This window comes from Natator depressus, chromosome 5 (genome assembly GCF_965152275.1).
Source record: "Natator depressus isolate rNatDep1 chromosome 5, rNatDep2.hap1, whole genome shotgun sequence".
NCBI lineage: Eukaryota > Metazoa > Chordata > Testudines > Cheloniidae > Natator > Natator depressus.
The window spans coordinates 91,497,311-91,510,495 of NC_134238.1; the positions used below are offsets into that span (position 1 = coordinate 91,497,311).

Genomic DNA, 13,185 nt, shown 5'->3' on the forward strand with positions numbered 1-13,185 from the left:
ACCAGAATCTTCTCTTCTGTGGCTCCTGAACATCAGCATCCTTGATCTTCAATCGGTCCAAAATACAAGCATAAAGCTATGTCCCTAATCCACCATACTGACTATCTTTAGCTCTTTTTCAGATCCTTCCACTAGCTCTTCCTCGCTGTCAGGATCAACTCCTTGGCTTCACTTTCAAAACCTTACACATCCTGGCTCTTCATACCTGTCTGCTTTTGTCCCTTTAATCTGTCTTTCACACTCTTTGTTCAACTCAAAATGCACAGCTAACAAGTTCCTTTGTGTGCTTCTACCTCTATCATTTCAGGGCCTTACTCCATGTGGCCTCATTTGTCTGGAACTTACTCTCTGAACCAGTCCAACAACCCTTCATGCTCTCCTCTTTAAATCCCTCCTGAAAACACACTAGTTTTTGACCAAGGAGGCCTATAAACTTTGTCCTACTCGTACATATTCTAAGGGGTGTGTGTGTGTGAGAGAGAGAGAGCACACACAAATTATGGAGCTAACAAGATCTGTGCTTAACTTTACCCGTTATTTGCATTGCTTCAATCGATTCTCTTTCCACCCTGCTGCTGCTCCTTTGCTCTGTATTTTGTCTAATTAGATCATAAGATCTTTGAGGCAGGGGCATGTTCTTCTTCTTTGATTGTAAAGTGCTGTAAACTTAAGATCTATGCACTTGTGAAGTGCCATACGTGCCACAGAGTTGCTGGGGCTTTACAATTATAATCTATGTATCTACATTTTGAAGGTGAGTTTGTTTGTTCAGTAATCTTTTTATTATGGAGGGCTATTTTGTCTTCAGTGCTGTGTACAGGGTGATAAAAGTGAATTACTGAAAACACTTCAGGTATGAATTTCAGTATGCATCCAGCTGAGATTTGCTTTATTATATATTCCACATATTATTATTATTATTTATTACTCTGTATGAAAAGCTTCATTACATTCATAACTGTCCCTTATGTCCTGATGACCAAACCCAAATATTACTTGAAATTGGAAGAACTTCATGATTTGCCAGGTCCCCTCTAAAGTCACTATAAGGTGCTGCTGTGTGCATGGATGCCAGCATCAATTCTTGATTAGTGATTTGTGAAATTCAAAAGGTCATTGCAATAGTCCTGAACCTTAGTGTTAACGCAGAGTCTTCCATTGCCTTCAGAAGGTGGTCAGACAGGGTAGTAGTGGATCACCGTCTGCTATTCAGCTATTAGCAGCTCAGCATATTTTGTTAAAGTGCTGCAAGCCTTTTCTGAGTGCTGTTCCTCAAATTGTGTGCTACCTTGGACTTAAAATGCGCAGCCACTAATATCCCTGCCTGTTTGATTCATGTACCTAAAGCTGCATGGAGAGGGGCTCCCATTTCCCTTCTTTTCTTCCCTTTTATTTGAACACTTCTTTTCTCTACTCAGAGAGATGCTGGAAGTGACCTGGATCTTCAGATACAGCTCTTGAGCTTGTCTTAAGGGAATGAGAGCTCATCGCTTCAAGTCTGAAGCAGGAGGTGTGATCAGCAGCCACTGTTGAAAATCTAGCTTTATTCAAAGCCGATATCAGGCTAGACTGAGATGCAATTTACACAAGGAAAAGAAATATCTATATTGTGTTTTCTTAATTGCAATGGAAATGAACCTGCTATAAATTCCTGCATATATGTATAGGGTTGCCACTAAAGTCAATGGTAAAGCTTCCAAGGTGCAGAATCAGACCCACGGTACTTTACTGCATTCTGAGTTGCATAAAAGCACTATGGTAATAAACTCATATGACTGAAGGAGAATCATTTAAAATCCAGGAGAAAGGGTCAGACCAGCAGTAGTAATAGATAAGTAAATAAATAAAACAGTTAAATTAAGAGTGAAGTGCTATGGAGAGTGCAATGCAGAAATATATGGGGATGTCAGTTTAACTTCTTTCATTTTAAAGTATTTGAAAATCTCTCAAATGCTGGGGGGGGGGGGCAGGAAACAAACAAACAAAACCAGAAAAGCCCTACAGCGAAGTTGTCAGACACTTTGGGTCTTTGGCTGTCAGAAAGAAAGGTCATCCTGCTGCCTTTCCAAAATGCTAACAGTAATCTCTCATAGGCAGCAGCAGTAGTTCTATTATCAGCTGAGCAAGGCCCCATTGTCAGTGATTGACAAGGTTTCCACCTCCAGATTTCTTCCATAACCATGCTTAATGACTTGGGGCTTGCAGGCTACTGCTTGTGATGAAAATTCAGCAGGGCTCAGGGAGGTTGAAAATTCAGCAGCGGGCCTCATGCGATGTGAATTAGCTATCACTGCACTTGGCAGCAGAATGTTCTGCTTAGCAATGTGGAACATTTTAAGGTAGAACATAGGCTCTTATGTTTTTGTCACATGCATCGTAAAAAGCCATGAATGCACACAAATGTTAGAGTTTAAAAGGGGGTAATAATGCGTTGGTAGACACAATCATCACAATATTGGCTAGATAAGGTGCCTCAATACTTTGAACATCTGTAGCATCTTTCATCCAAGTATTTGAAATGAAATCACTTTACAAACACTAAGTCCTAAGCTTCATTACACACTTCTGTGGCACATGTTATTCTCCTCATTTTACAGATGGATAAATGGAGACACAGAGAAGTTAAGTGGTTACACAGTCAGTGAGAGAGCCAAACATAGAACTCAGAGATCCAATCCCTGTTTATAACAACTAGATAGCCTAACAGAAATCACTATCTTCCTCAAGAAAGTGCAAATTATATAAATGTACTTTAAACTCTAGGTTTAAAAAAAAAAAGGATTTATAGGAGATCTGAAAAGGTCACATGATTAGTAGTTCACACTGAGCTGGACATTTTGCACAAGCAGATACTTGACCTGCATGCACAATTTCAATAATTGCACATGTATTTCTGCCTGTGTCTTTAGGTTTCTGGTATTTTGAAAATCATTCCTAGAGGACAGATGTCACTATCAAAACTAATACTATTTGGAACACATGTTGGCAATCTCTGCAGATAAGAGGAGGATCAATAGTCTGATTCTTCTCTCACTGAATTCAGTAGAAGTTTTGGCAGTGATATCCGTGAGAGAAGGATTGGGCCCCTAAGTGAACATGGAGGCTGTACTAGTCTTTCACCTCAGAGGTCAGTCTCTCCAGGTTAGGTTTGAAGCACGTCAGTGGGGCCGGGTGTAAAAACCTTGCACTATTTGACTCTGTTGTGCCAGTTCTGTGAATAAGTAAATGAGTTCAGTCTCCAGGTGTTCAGTCGGGTACCTTTCAAGATGATCAAATTCAATTTATAAAAGAATTTATAGCTAGAATTTGAGAATTGTCAGCCTATCACTAATAGCTTTGCTCAGCAAACTGTAGAAGGAAAGCTCTCCTTAATACACGACAGTAGCCAGACATGTAATTTGAAATACTGTATATACTTTTGTAAAAAGAGCAAGTAACAATTTCCCCTACCTTTTGGCTGTCTTCTGTAAGTTCATTGGAAAGGATGTTCAAGAATGCGGGGGAAAGAAAACAATAAAAAGATCAACGTTGGAAATGCACTGAAATCCCCTCAGGGATATGCTTGAGTAACTAGATCCTGACCTTGGCAAGTAAAAGAACAAAAACATGGTAGCAGGGTTAAGACTCGAGACCTAGTAGCAGAGCTGAGACAGTTTTGATGTCTGATGGCTTTATGATCCTCCACTGTCTAATCAACAGGAATAGCCTGTGAGATTCAGAGAGCGAAGCTCAGCATCTTTATATCAATTCAGAGATGTGTTCTCCTAAAAAGTCAGCCATTGTGGATTTTACCATAGCAGAGTCTGCCAGGCTTCCTTGTCTTAGCGCCCAAGTAGGGACTAATCTTAATTCTGCAATTGAGCTTCTGTTGTGTGGAACTTAAACAGAGGGCTTTGGAACTGGGAGCCTCAAGAAATGACTCTCCCCAGACTCATTTACAAAGAGGTTTCCACACCTATGCTTTCATCCAAGCATGCAAACCTTCACACGCAGTATGTACTGTATGGTGTAGTGCCACTTTCATATCTTCTTTGCTACTTCTCTCCCTTTCCATACTAGGACTTGTACCATTTACATATTTATTAATGATCTAGAAAAGAAGGTATGTGGCAAGATGGCAAAACTTGAAGACAATACCAAATTATTTAGGTTACTTAAGACCAGAGAAGACGCTGAGGAACCGCAGAGGGACTTAAGCAAGCTAAATGAATGGGTGACACAATAGCAAATGAAATTCAATGTTGACAAATGCAAAGCAATGTAGACTGGAGGGCATATTTGATCTACACATGTACCTTCCTGAGCTCCAAATTAACTGTATCGGCTTAAGGAAAAGACCTGGGTATCATTGTGGACAACTTAATGAAAACTTCAGTGTGCAACAGTGGTCAAAAAGTAAATGATGTTAGAATGTATAAAGAATGTGATGGATAATATAGAAAAAAAAATATGGGGCAGAATATCAAAGCCTCAAATGAAAAGCATTAGCTGTCATTGACTTTCAGTGGGAGTTAGATGCCTAACTGCTATTTGTCCCTGTGAAAATCTCCCCCTTAATGCCATTTTATAAATCAAAGGTACATCCTCAACTGATGCACTGTTCAGTTTTGGTAACCCCATATCAAAAAAGATACAGCAGGAATAGAGAGAGGTTCAGAGATGGGAGACAAGAGTGGTTGGGTGCATGGAAAAAATGCTCCTGTGAAGAGATTTGGAAAAGATTGGGATTCTTTATCTTGGAGATAAGATGAATGAGGGGATATGATAAAAGTTTATATAAAAGAATAAATGGTCTAGAAAAGGTCTCATAATATAGAATCAAGAGGACATTGAACTGAAAGGTGACAAATTCAGAACTGATAAGAGAAAACACTTTTTCACACACAAGGCACAATTAGCCTGTGGAACTCAATGACACCATATAACATTGAGATCAAGTGCTCAGTAGGATTCAGAAAAACTAGATCTTTATATGGCTAATAAGAATATCCAGATTTGTAAAAGTAACTTCTTTAAAAACAAAAGATCTTTGGAAGAGCTATAAACCCTCATGCATCCAAGCATGAACCAAAATCTTACTATTGGGGATTGGAGGGAAGCTTTCCTTGGTACTATCCCTTCACAATCTACTACAGAGTTTCCTCTGAATCATCTAGCACAGGCCATTGTGTGAATCAGAATGCTGGAGGAGATGGACCACTATTCTGATCTAGTATGGCTGCTCCTCTTCGGAGCATGTGTACTAAGCAGAAATCAGTTCATGTTTCCAGAAGGCTAGTGAGTGTGTGGGTGCTCTGTAACTGTTTGTTTGACTTTATGAAGCCAGAAGTGAACCGAAGTGCAGGTTGCTAAGCAGGGAGGAAAGTTAGAGAATTCAGTATGTGCTTTAGCTCACTGGCATTGGAACAAGACAGAACTGTGACTAGGGAATTGATGATGGATCTTCAACTGGTGAGTTGGATACAAGAAGGTGAAAGAGCAGAGTCCTGTGTAGTTGTACAGTGTAGGTCACCATTTTGCCAGTCATTTGAAATTTTATTTCTCTTTATTTATTTTAGAAAATAATAAACTCTTTTCGTGAATGGATCGTGCTGCATTAGTACAACTGGAAACTACTTGTAATAATTTTGCATCTTTCGGCTCATGCTTTGTTTGTGAACAATTGATGATTTCCTTGAATTAAATCTGACATTAGTTCAGGTCTGATTTATTGCCAATCCTGTACCTCCATCCAATGTAGAATTCCCTTCCCAAAATTACATTGGAGGATGTGACACTGCACTCCATATGCTTTATGAAAATATGCTTATGAATGTGAATATGATGTAACTGGAATAAGCTTATAATATACTGAGTGCATTCATCCTGTTTGTTTGCATGTATTATTTCTATGTCTGGAGTTAGGATAATAAGATATAAACTTTTATTACTGATGTAAACACATTAAGTGGAAGCTATTAAGTGTGCTTCAGAATCAGTGAACTGTAAATGGCTCTGTTTACTTGCAAACCTTCCTGTGTATGTGTGGGCCAGCCCAAGGAGAATGGAGGCTGGGGACTCACAGGACATGTGACCATGTCACTTGATACTAGAATCCATCTTAAATCTGGTACTTTTCCATTTAGAAGGAAGGCTGGGAACCCAGAGAGATGAAAGATTCCCGCCTTGTGCCAAAGCTATAAAAGGGAGCGGAACAGGACAAAGGGGGCGGCCAGACATGAGAAAACTGAGTTTCCACCTAAGGTGTCTGCTGGAACTAACAAGGACTGTACCAACGGAAAGGATTGGGCCTAGACTAGGAAGGAGTCTAGTCTGTGAAAGAAGCTTACTGGAACATCTCTGAGGGTGAGATATTCTCTGTAATCAGTTTCTTAATGTATTAGGTTTAGACTTGCGTGTTTTGCTTTATTTTGCTTGGTGACTTACTTTGTTCTGTCTGTTATTACTTGAAACCACTTAAATCCTACTTTTTATACTTAAAAAAATCACTTTTGTTTATGAGTGAACCCAGAGTAAGTTAGCAAATAGCTGTGCATATCTCTCTATCCGTATTACAGAGGGCGGACAATAAATGAGTTTACCCTGTATACGCTTTATACAGGGTAAAACTAATTTATTTGGGGTTTGGATCCCATTGGGAACGGGGTGTCTGGGTGCTGGAGGCAAGTAATCTCCTGAGCTGTTTTCACTTAAAGCCTGCAGCTTTTGGGGCATGGTCCAGACCCTGGGTCTTGGTTGCAGCAGGCTAGTGTGTCTGGCTCAACAAGGCAGGGTTCTGGAGTCCCAAGCTGGTGGGGAAAACAGGCTCAGAAGTAACTTCAGCATGTCAGGTGACAATCCCAAGGGGGTCTCTGTGACCGAACCAGTCACAGAGGGGAAGAGAGATTTTGATTTTTAATGCATGTTGAAAGCTGCTCAGAGGTTTGGAATGTTAAAAGTAGTCCTAACTGAGATGGATTAGTGGGCTAGCTGTAGGTGAGGTGGTCACCAATACGGTATAAATGTAATGAATCCCTGGGCTCTACTGTTTATTATATGGATTTCATCACTGCACATGAATGTGTATGTATAATATTGCAGTAGCATATAAAAGCTCCAGTCATGGATCAGGGCCCCATTGTGCTCGGTGCTAAATGAAATGTATATGTGCCCTACAATTTCAAAAGTGACAAGTAATTTTAGGTACCTTCGTTTTTGAGTGTTCACCTTACAACATCCTACCGAGGCCTGATTTTGTTGCTTAAAGGTAATATATTCTAACTCAGAGAATTCATAGGACTTACTGTTACCTGAAATACCTTTGTGTTCTGGGAGTTTTGCTTTGTTTTTCAGGGAGTAAAAATATTTTAAATAGTATGATAGAAATGTTGGCCTTCAAAATTCCAGCTCCCAATGAAATGTGTTCATTATGCATGGAAGCGATATGTATTATCTGGTAAAAATGGCAAGAAAAAATAATTTTTTAATTTTATTTTTTATATGTTAAAATTTCATGGCCCCACTAGTTTTTCATATTGTCTGAAGGCTTGTTGCAAGAAATCCATTTTGTCCCTGTGCCTCACAGACCAATTGGCTGGTAGACTTGAGAGGCTTGTGAAAGCTGCAGGTAAATTAATAGCAGAGAATGTGCCTGAGGACCATGCCTGGCTGCTCCTGAAATCTTTCTGAAGCCTGAATTATTTGTATTAAGATAGGCAGGCACTCAGGTCTCTATGAGTCAATTCTTTGTAACAGTTGCCAATATTTTTATACCTGAGAGAGCTGCTTCATTCTTTATTATTGCTCAAAATCAATACTCCCATTGCCCTCACAAAATGCTATACAAGCATTATTGGCATTTCACTTGGCAGTGAAGGGTATCAACATCAATCTCGCCAACTGCACACTTCACTAAGCCTGTTCCACTTCTCTACTGTGTATTTGTATTCCATCTGTGATGCTCTCTTCTGCTTCATTTGAATGGGAATCCTTAGCAGAGCTTCGACACCTTCTAAGATTAGAAAATGGAAAGGCATCATTTAGCCATTGATTAAAACACACGTGTGTGTGTGTGTGTGTGTGTGTGTTGCAGGATTTGAAGCCTAATGAAATGTCATCTTAAAAAAAATTGCTACTAAAATCCACGTGTTATTTAAAATAATAATAATAATAATAATTATTATTAATCTCCTGACCCAAACTGCAGCTTCTGTTCCAACAAATTGCCATAAGATCTAAGGTGATTTTCAAGGTTTATAAAAATCCTTCTAAATTAACAAGTCTTAATTCACAAACAATCCCACATGCAGAAGAGCAGGGATATATTGCCAAACAAACCAAACATACTGTACACCAGTGTAAAGAAAGACTCTTTCGAATAGCAGCCGCATGTTATTCTAATTGTGTACAGCTGCACCAGTTTGATATGCTAGCTCAGTCACGAAGATTTGCATTCAACATGTAAATTCAGCTTTAAACATGCAATTTCTAGACCTATTCTAAAATGGGAATTGTTCAAGGCATCCTGTCTCCTGCAGAGCTGTGTATCACTATATAATACAGTAGCAAGCAGAGTTTGTTCAAATAACATCAGAACCAAGGCATGCTAGAGTACTGTTAATAATATAACAGTCTCTTCCATGTAGCTGCATAAAAAACAAACAAACAAAACAAACAACAACCTGGTCTTCTTCCGCTTCCTAGTTACTCCTTAGTATTGACTCCCTGCATATTTTCCCCAGTTGCATGATTATTGTTTAGTTCCCCTCAGGCTGGGATCTAATAAAAAAAATATTGAGGTGAGTTATTTTTGCCCCAAAGTGCAGGAAACTGTTCGGGCAAGATTTATGTTTATGCACGGAGATTGTAGCCATGTTAATAACATTCAGGAATTTCAGGATTGCATTCAATTTTGTGGGAGACAGAACTATTAATTCCTCCCCGGGAGAGAAATGTTTGAACCATGCTGTGTCACTTGCAACAATTTTCCAATACCAATGTCTGAGCAGAAGAATTTCACTCTGTCCCTTCTTGTCTCGCCTTGTCTCTCTGCCTCTCCCCCCAGTACCTATCCTAGCCCCACATGAGTATATTTTGGGAATGTTTATGGAACAATTATCCTGAAAATGTATCATCTGGATGAATAATAGTTTTCTTCCTGCATTTTAATAGATTTTGAACGTGTTTGTTTGGGTTTACCTTCCATTCACCATCCTTGGTGATAAGCAGACCTTCCTTAATAACATAAACTATGACAATGCTCAAGCAAAGCAATTTGCTAGTGTTTGTATGGAGAGGGAGTTGGATAAACAAAAGGCCCTGGATACTGACCCTGGGATTTTGCTTCCTTTTTTATTAATATATGCCATTTGGTGCAGTCTGGATCATTCCAAAGGCAAAATATTTGTTACTCAAAAATATGAACCAAGGATAAAAATCATCCTGGACAGGGATGATTTAGCAGGATGTAATATTAACTGTGTCAGGGGCAGGGAAATCCTCCTTCAGTTATAATGCTGTCCATTTAAACAGCTCTAAACATTGCTGTAGTTCAAGGAAACAATAGGGTGGGTGTAAATATCTGTCAGTATAACTGTATCTATTGATTCCTCCCTTCATTTTTATCCTTGTACTTCAATCTCTTGTATGCATCCCTTGGCTCAGATTTTCAACAGGCTAAAATAGCTGTACAATTTACATACTGATTATCTGTTATATAGTCAGTTATAGCTACTATGTTTGTCAAGAACATAATGATTAATATATATAATTAGAAAATAAATAAACATTATATGTAATAGTACGACTGTTGCTACTAACCCTCCCCCACAGGATTCTGTGTTAGCTACTGCAGTGCCATGTAGATAAAGCCCCCCCTAGTTTACAGGTAGATTATTTTCCAGAGTAGCATGTTTATTCTATATCTTAAAATCCTTTCTTTGTGTTTGTACATCCAGTGGTCACCAAGAAGGTTAAAGGTTACAACACTTCTAACAAATCAATGCATACTATTTACACTCAAAATCCATTAAACCGGTGGGAAAAGATAGTATATTGCACTGAAATTGCATTTTTTAAGTTGTTAAGCTCTAATGAACCTGATGTACAAGGTGCTGAGTCCCCTCAACTGCCCTCCTAGAGGCACAACATGGAATGATTGAGGAGAAATAAAGAAAAGCATTTAGAGCCTCAGTCTGCTCTCACAGAAGTCAATGGTATTTTGGTGATTTGATTCAGTGGAAGCAGGAGCCAGACCTTTGATTAAAATACTCTAAGCTCTCATTCTGTATCCCAGCCCTCAAAAATCTACAACTGTGCATTCACAGCATCCGAGGTCTTGATCCTATGGTTGTTCAGCACCTCAAAGGAAGTTGTGGACACTCAACACCTCACTAGATCAGGCTCTAGAACAATAAGCATAGCAATATTTTACATGTGTGTTGAAAATAATAAAGCCCTGTACCTATAATAACACTACTTTTCCTTGGAAATATTTACTAACAATGTGAATGACCATAGGACCTGCTGCTCTTAGTGCTTTGTGCCTGAAACTCCCTTTGACGTCAATAGGAGTTCTGAGCACAGATATCTTATAGGACTGGGACCTTAATTGAACTTACCTTCAGTATTTAATATAATTATCCTCCTACTGTGTTTCAATAAAGCAGGATGCTTTAATTCTGTAAAGCCCAAATCTGACATGGTCCAGCAGTTCTGGTGGGGCTGGAATGAGCAGTTACTGGGGACAAAATGAAAAAAAAAATAGGAGCCTAAAGTTAATATTTGGGCTTCTAAAAGAATGGCATGGTGTATGAAAGCTTTGAGCATCTAGTTGCTCTGACAGAAGCCAAAGGAAGCTAAGTGCTGAGCATTTCTGAAACTGAGGCTATGTATTCAGGAGCCTATTTAGGCTCCTCTTTTTTTTAAATTAATTAATTAATTAATAGCCTGGGATGCTAGAAAGAAATACCTAAAAAGGGGAATTTTTATGCAAAATTGATAGGTTGACAAAAATACTACTAACATCTTTGAGGGCCACTGCTGAGTGAATCTAGAATGGGCTATTTTCTGCTACATTATGTTGTTGTTGTAATACTGTTGTTTCCAGAAAATCTCTCTTTAGGAACTTGCCAAAGTGATTACATTGAGTAAACTTTAGTGATTGGTTACATTTGCACTCTTCTTGTTTTCCCTGGCTATAGTTCAGACTCTAGGTGCTTTCAGAAGTTTTCATAGGCTACAGACAACATTCAGGGAGACCATTTATTTGAACATCAACTCCTTTATGAGATATTTCTTCCAACAACTCAAGAATATACATACACCAGGAGCAAAAAGGATTGTAACAAGCATTCCCTCTGCTCCTGAAGATGGGAACAGTGGGCCCCCAGTACTTACCCCAGCAGCTGGGGTACAGCGACTGTGCTGGGTTATTAAAAGAGCTAGACCAGCCGCACATTTCTTCTGCTGCTCCACACAGAGGCCTCTAGGCTGGAGTGACGGTTGGACTCCCAAAAGGAGTGGTGTTTGGAGCTAACACCCCATTTAAGCAAATGTGGTAGTTTGCATATCTCAGAGTTACTTGTTGCATGCTATATGCAGATTCAGGTAGCAGTTTCTGCATTGGCTACACCTAGGTCATGCTTTCAAGGTTTTCTTTGCAACTGTGTAGGTTAGAAACATATTTTTAAAATATTGTTTTGACGAAAGCAGAGATTCTCATGTAATCACATGAATCCCAGAGCTGGGACCCTAAGTATTGGCCATTACTGCCTGTGCCTTAATCAAGCCCTGAAAGGGAATTGAGCACTGACCAGAGACCTTCAGAATGAGCTCCCACACCAAGGATGGTGGATCCTCTGAGCCAAGTGCTCTGTTGTTCCTTTTCAACTTGGTGTTCTAAGGTTCCTGCATTTATCCACCACTGCCTTGGTACACAGTGACTTATGGATCGGTTTGATATGTTGTAAAAGACTTGGGAATTCTTCAGGATGAAAGTCACCATTTAAGAAGCTGCTGCTGTTTTATTACTGCACTGTGGAACTTTTATTATTGTGAAATGTATCTGATAATTGAATGCAGTGGACCAGCTCTAAGCAGGGGCAACTTCCACTCAAGTCATTAGGACTTCTACCCATGTATACTAGGACTGAATTTGACCTGGGATGCTTAAATAGGAACCCTGTCATCCAAGTTGATGCTGTTATTCTGTGATTCGGCTGGGTCATTCCAATAATTAATAGTTTGGTATATAAAACCATTTGTTGGCTCGTTTCATTTTCTTTGCCTCTGACTGGGGTGTCTGATTAGATGCACATATTTTTTTCCCAAGGGAAGCACTCTCTGATTTGTGACCTGTTTAGCATTAAATCACTACATCTTTCTGAGTAATAAGACTTCAAATTCTGAAAAAAACCTCTGCAGACAAATGTTGAAACTGTGGTGTCCGCACTTTTATTTTCTTCAAGCATGTCACCCAGCTGCACCACTGCCAGTACTTTTTGTTCATTTCATCTTGCTGAGCCTGATTGCTTCCTTGATCCTTTACATCTCACACCACTGCCCAAATTCTTCTCAGGTCTGCAGTTGCTCACTTGCATCATTGCACAGTCTTTGTATAATTCTAATCTCAAAGACCCCCCCCCCCCAAAAAAAGCTACTTTGGAGACAGAGACAGTACAACAGATGGGAGGGGGGAGGATGTGGTATATTTAAATACTTGCACTTAGTAAGGGGAATCATGGAGTCAACAACTAAACCCTCAATATGTGGCAGTGGTCAAAGAAGGCAACACACAGTATGGTTGTATAATAGGATGGAAAGTAACATAGAGGCACGAGGGGGTGTTATGTCTTGGTGGGATGCCAGCTCAATGGTTCGCTCTAAAGTTTTATACCTAGAATATTTTAAGCATTTAAAGTACTTTTTTTTTCCTGGACAAAAGGCACCTTTTTTCTCCTGGCACCTTTCTATGCCCCTGTCTGTCTTCCTCAACCCCCTGAACCCTTCCTCTACATCTTCTCTGGTTCATTCCACCTTCCATGGCCTCTGCACGCCCCTGTCTTTGACTCCCCTTTTTCTATGATCCCTCTTTCCATATCTACTTCTCTCTTCCTTCATCTACATTTCCCCACCACTTACCTTGCCCTCCCAAACCAGTACTCTTTTTTTTTGTGCCTTCTCAGCCTGTGTCTGTCCCCCATCTTC

The 13,185-nt window shown here is 39.6% G+C and overlaps 1 long non-coding RNA gene across 1 annotated transcript in view; it reads left to right on the forward strand.

The window, feature by feature from the left end:
* Positions 1 to 6,204: 6,204 nt before the first annotated feature.
* The window catches only part of LOC141988235 (uncharacterized), a 47,459-nt gene continuing 40,478 nt past the window's right edge, over positions 6,205 to 13,185 (forward strand). Inside the window, exon 1 of the long non-coding RNA XR_012639706.1 lies at positions 6,205 to 6,345. This is a non-coding gene — a long non-coding RNA (uncharacterized LOC141988235). The remainder of the gene's footprint in view (positions 6,346 to 13,185) is intronic.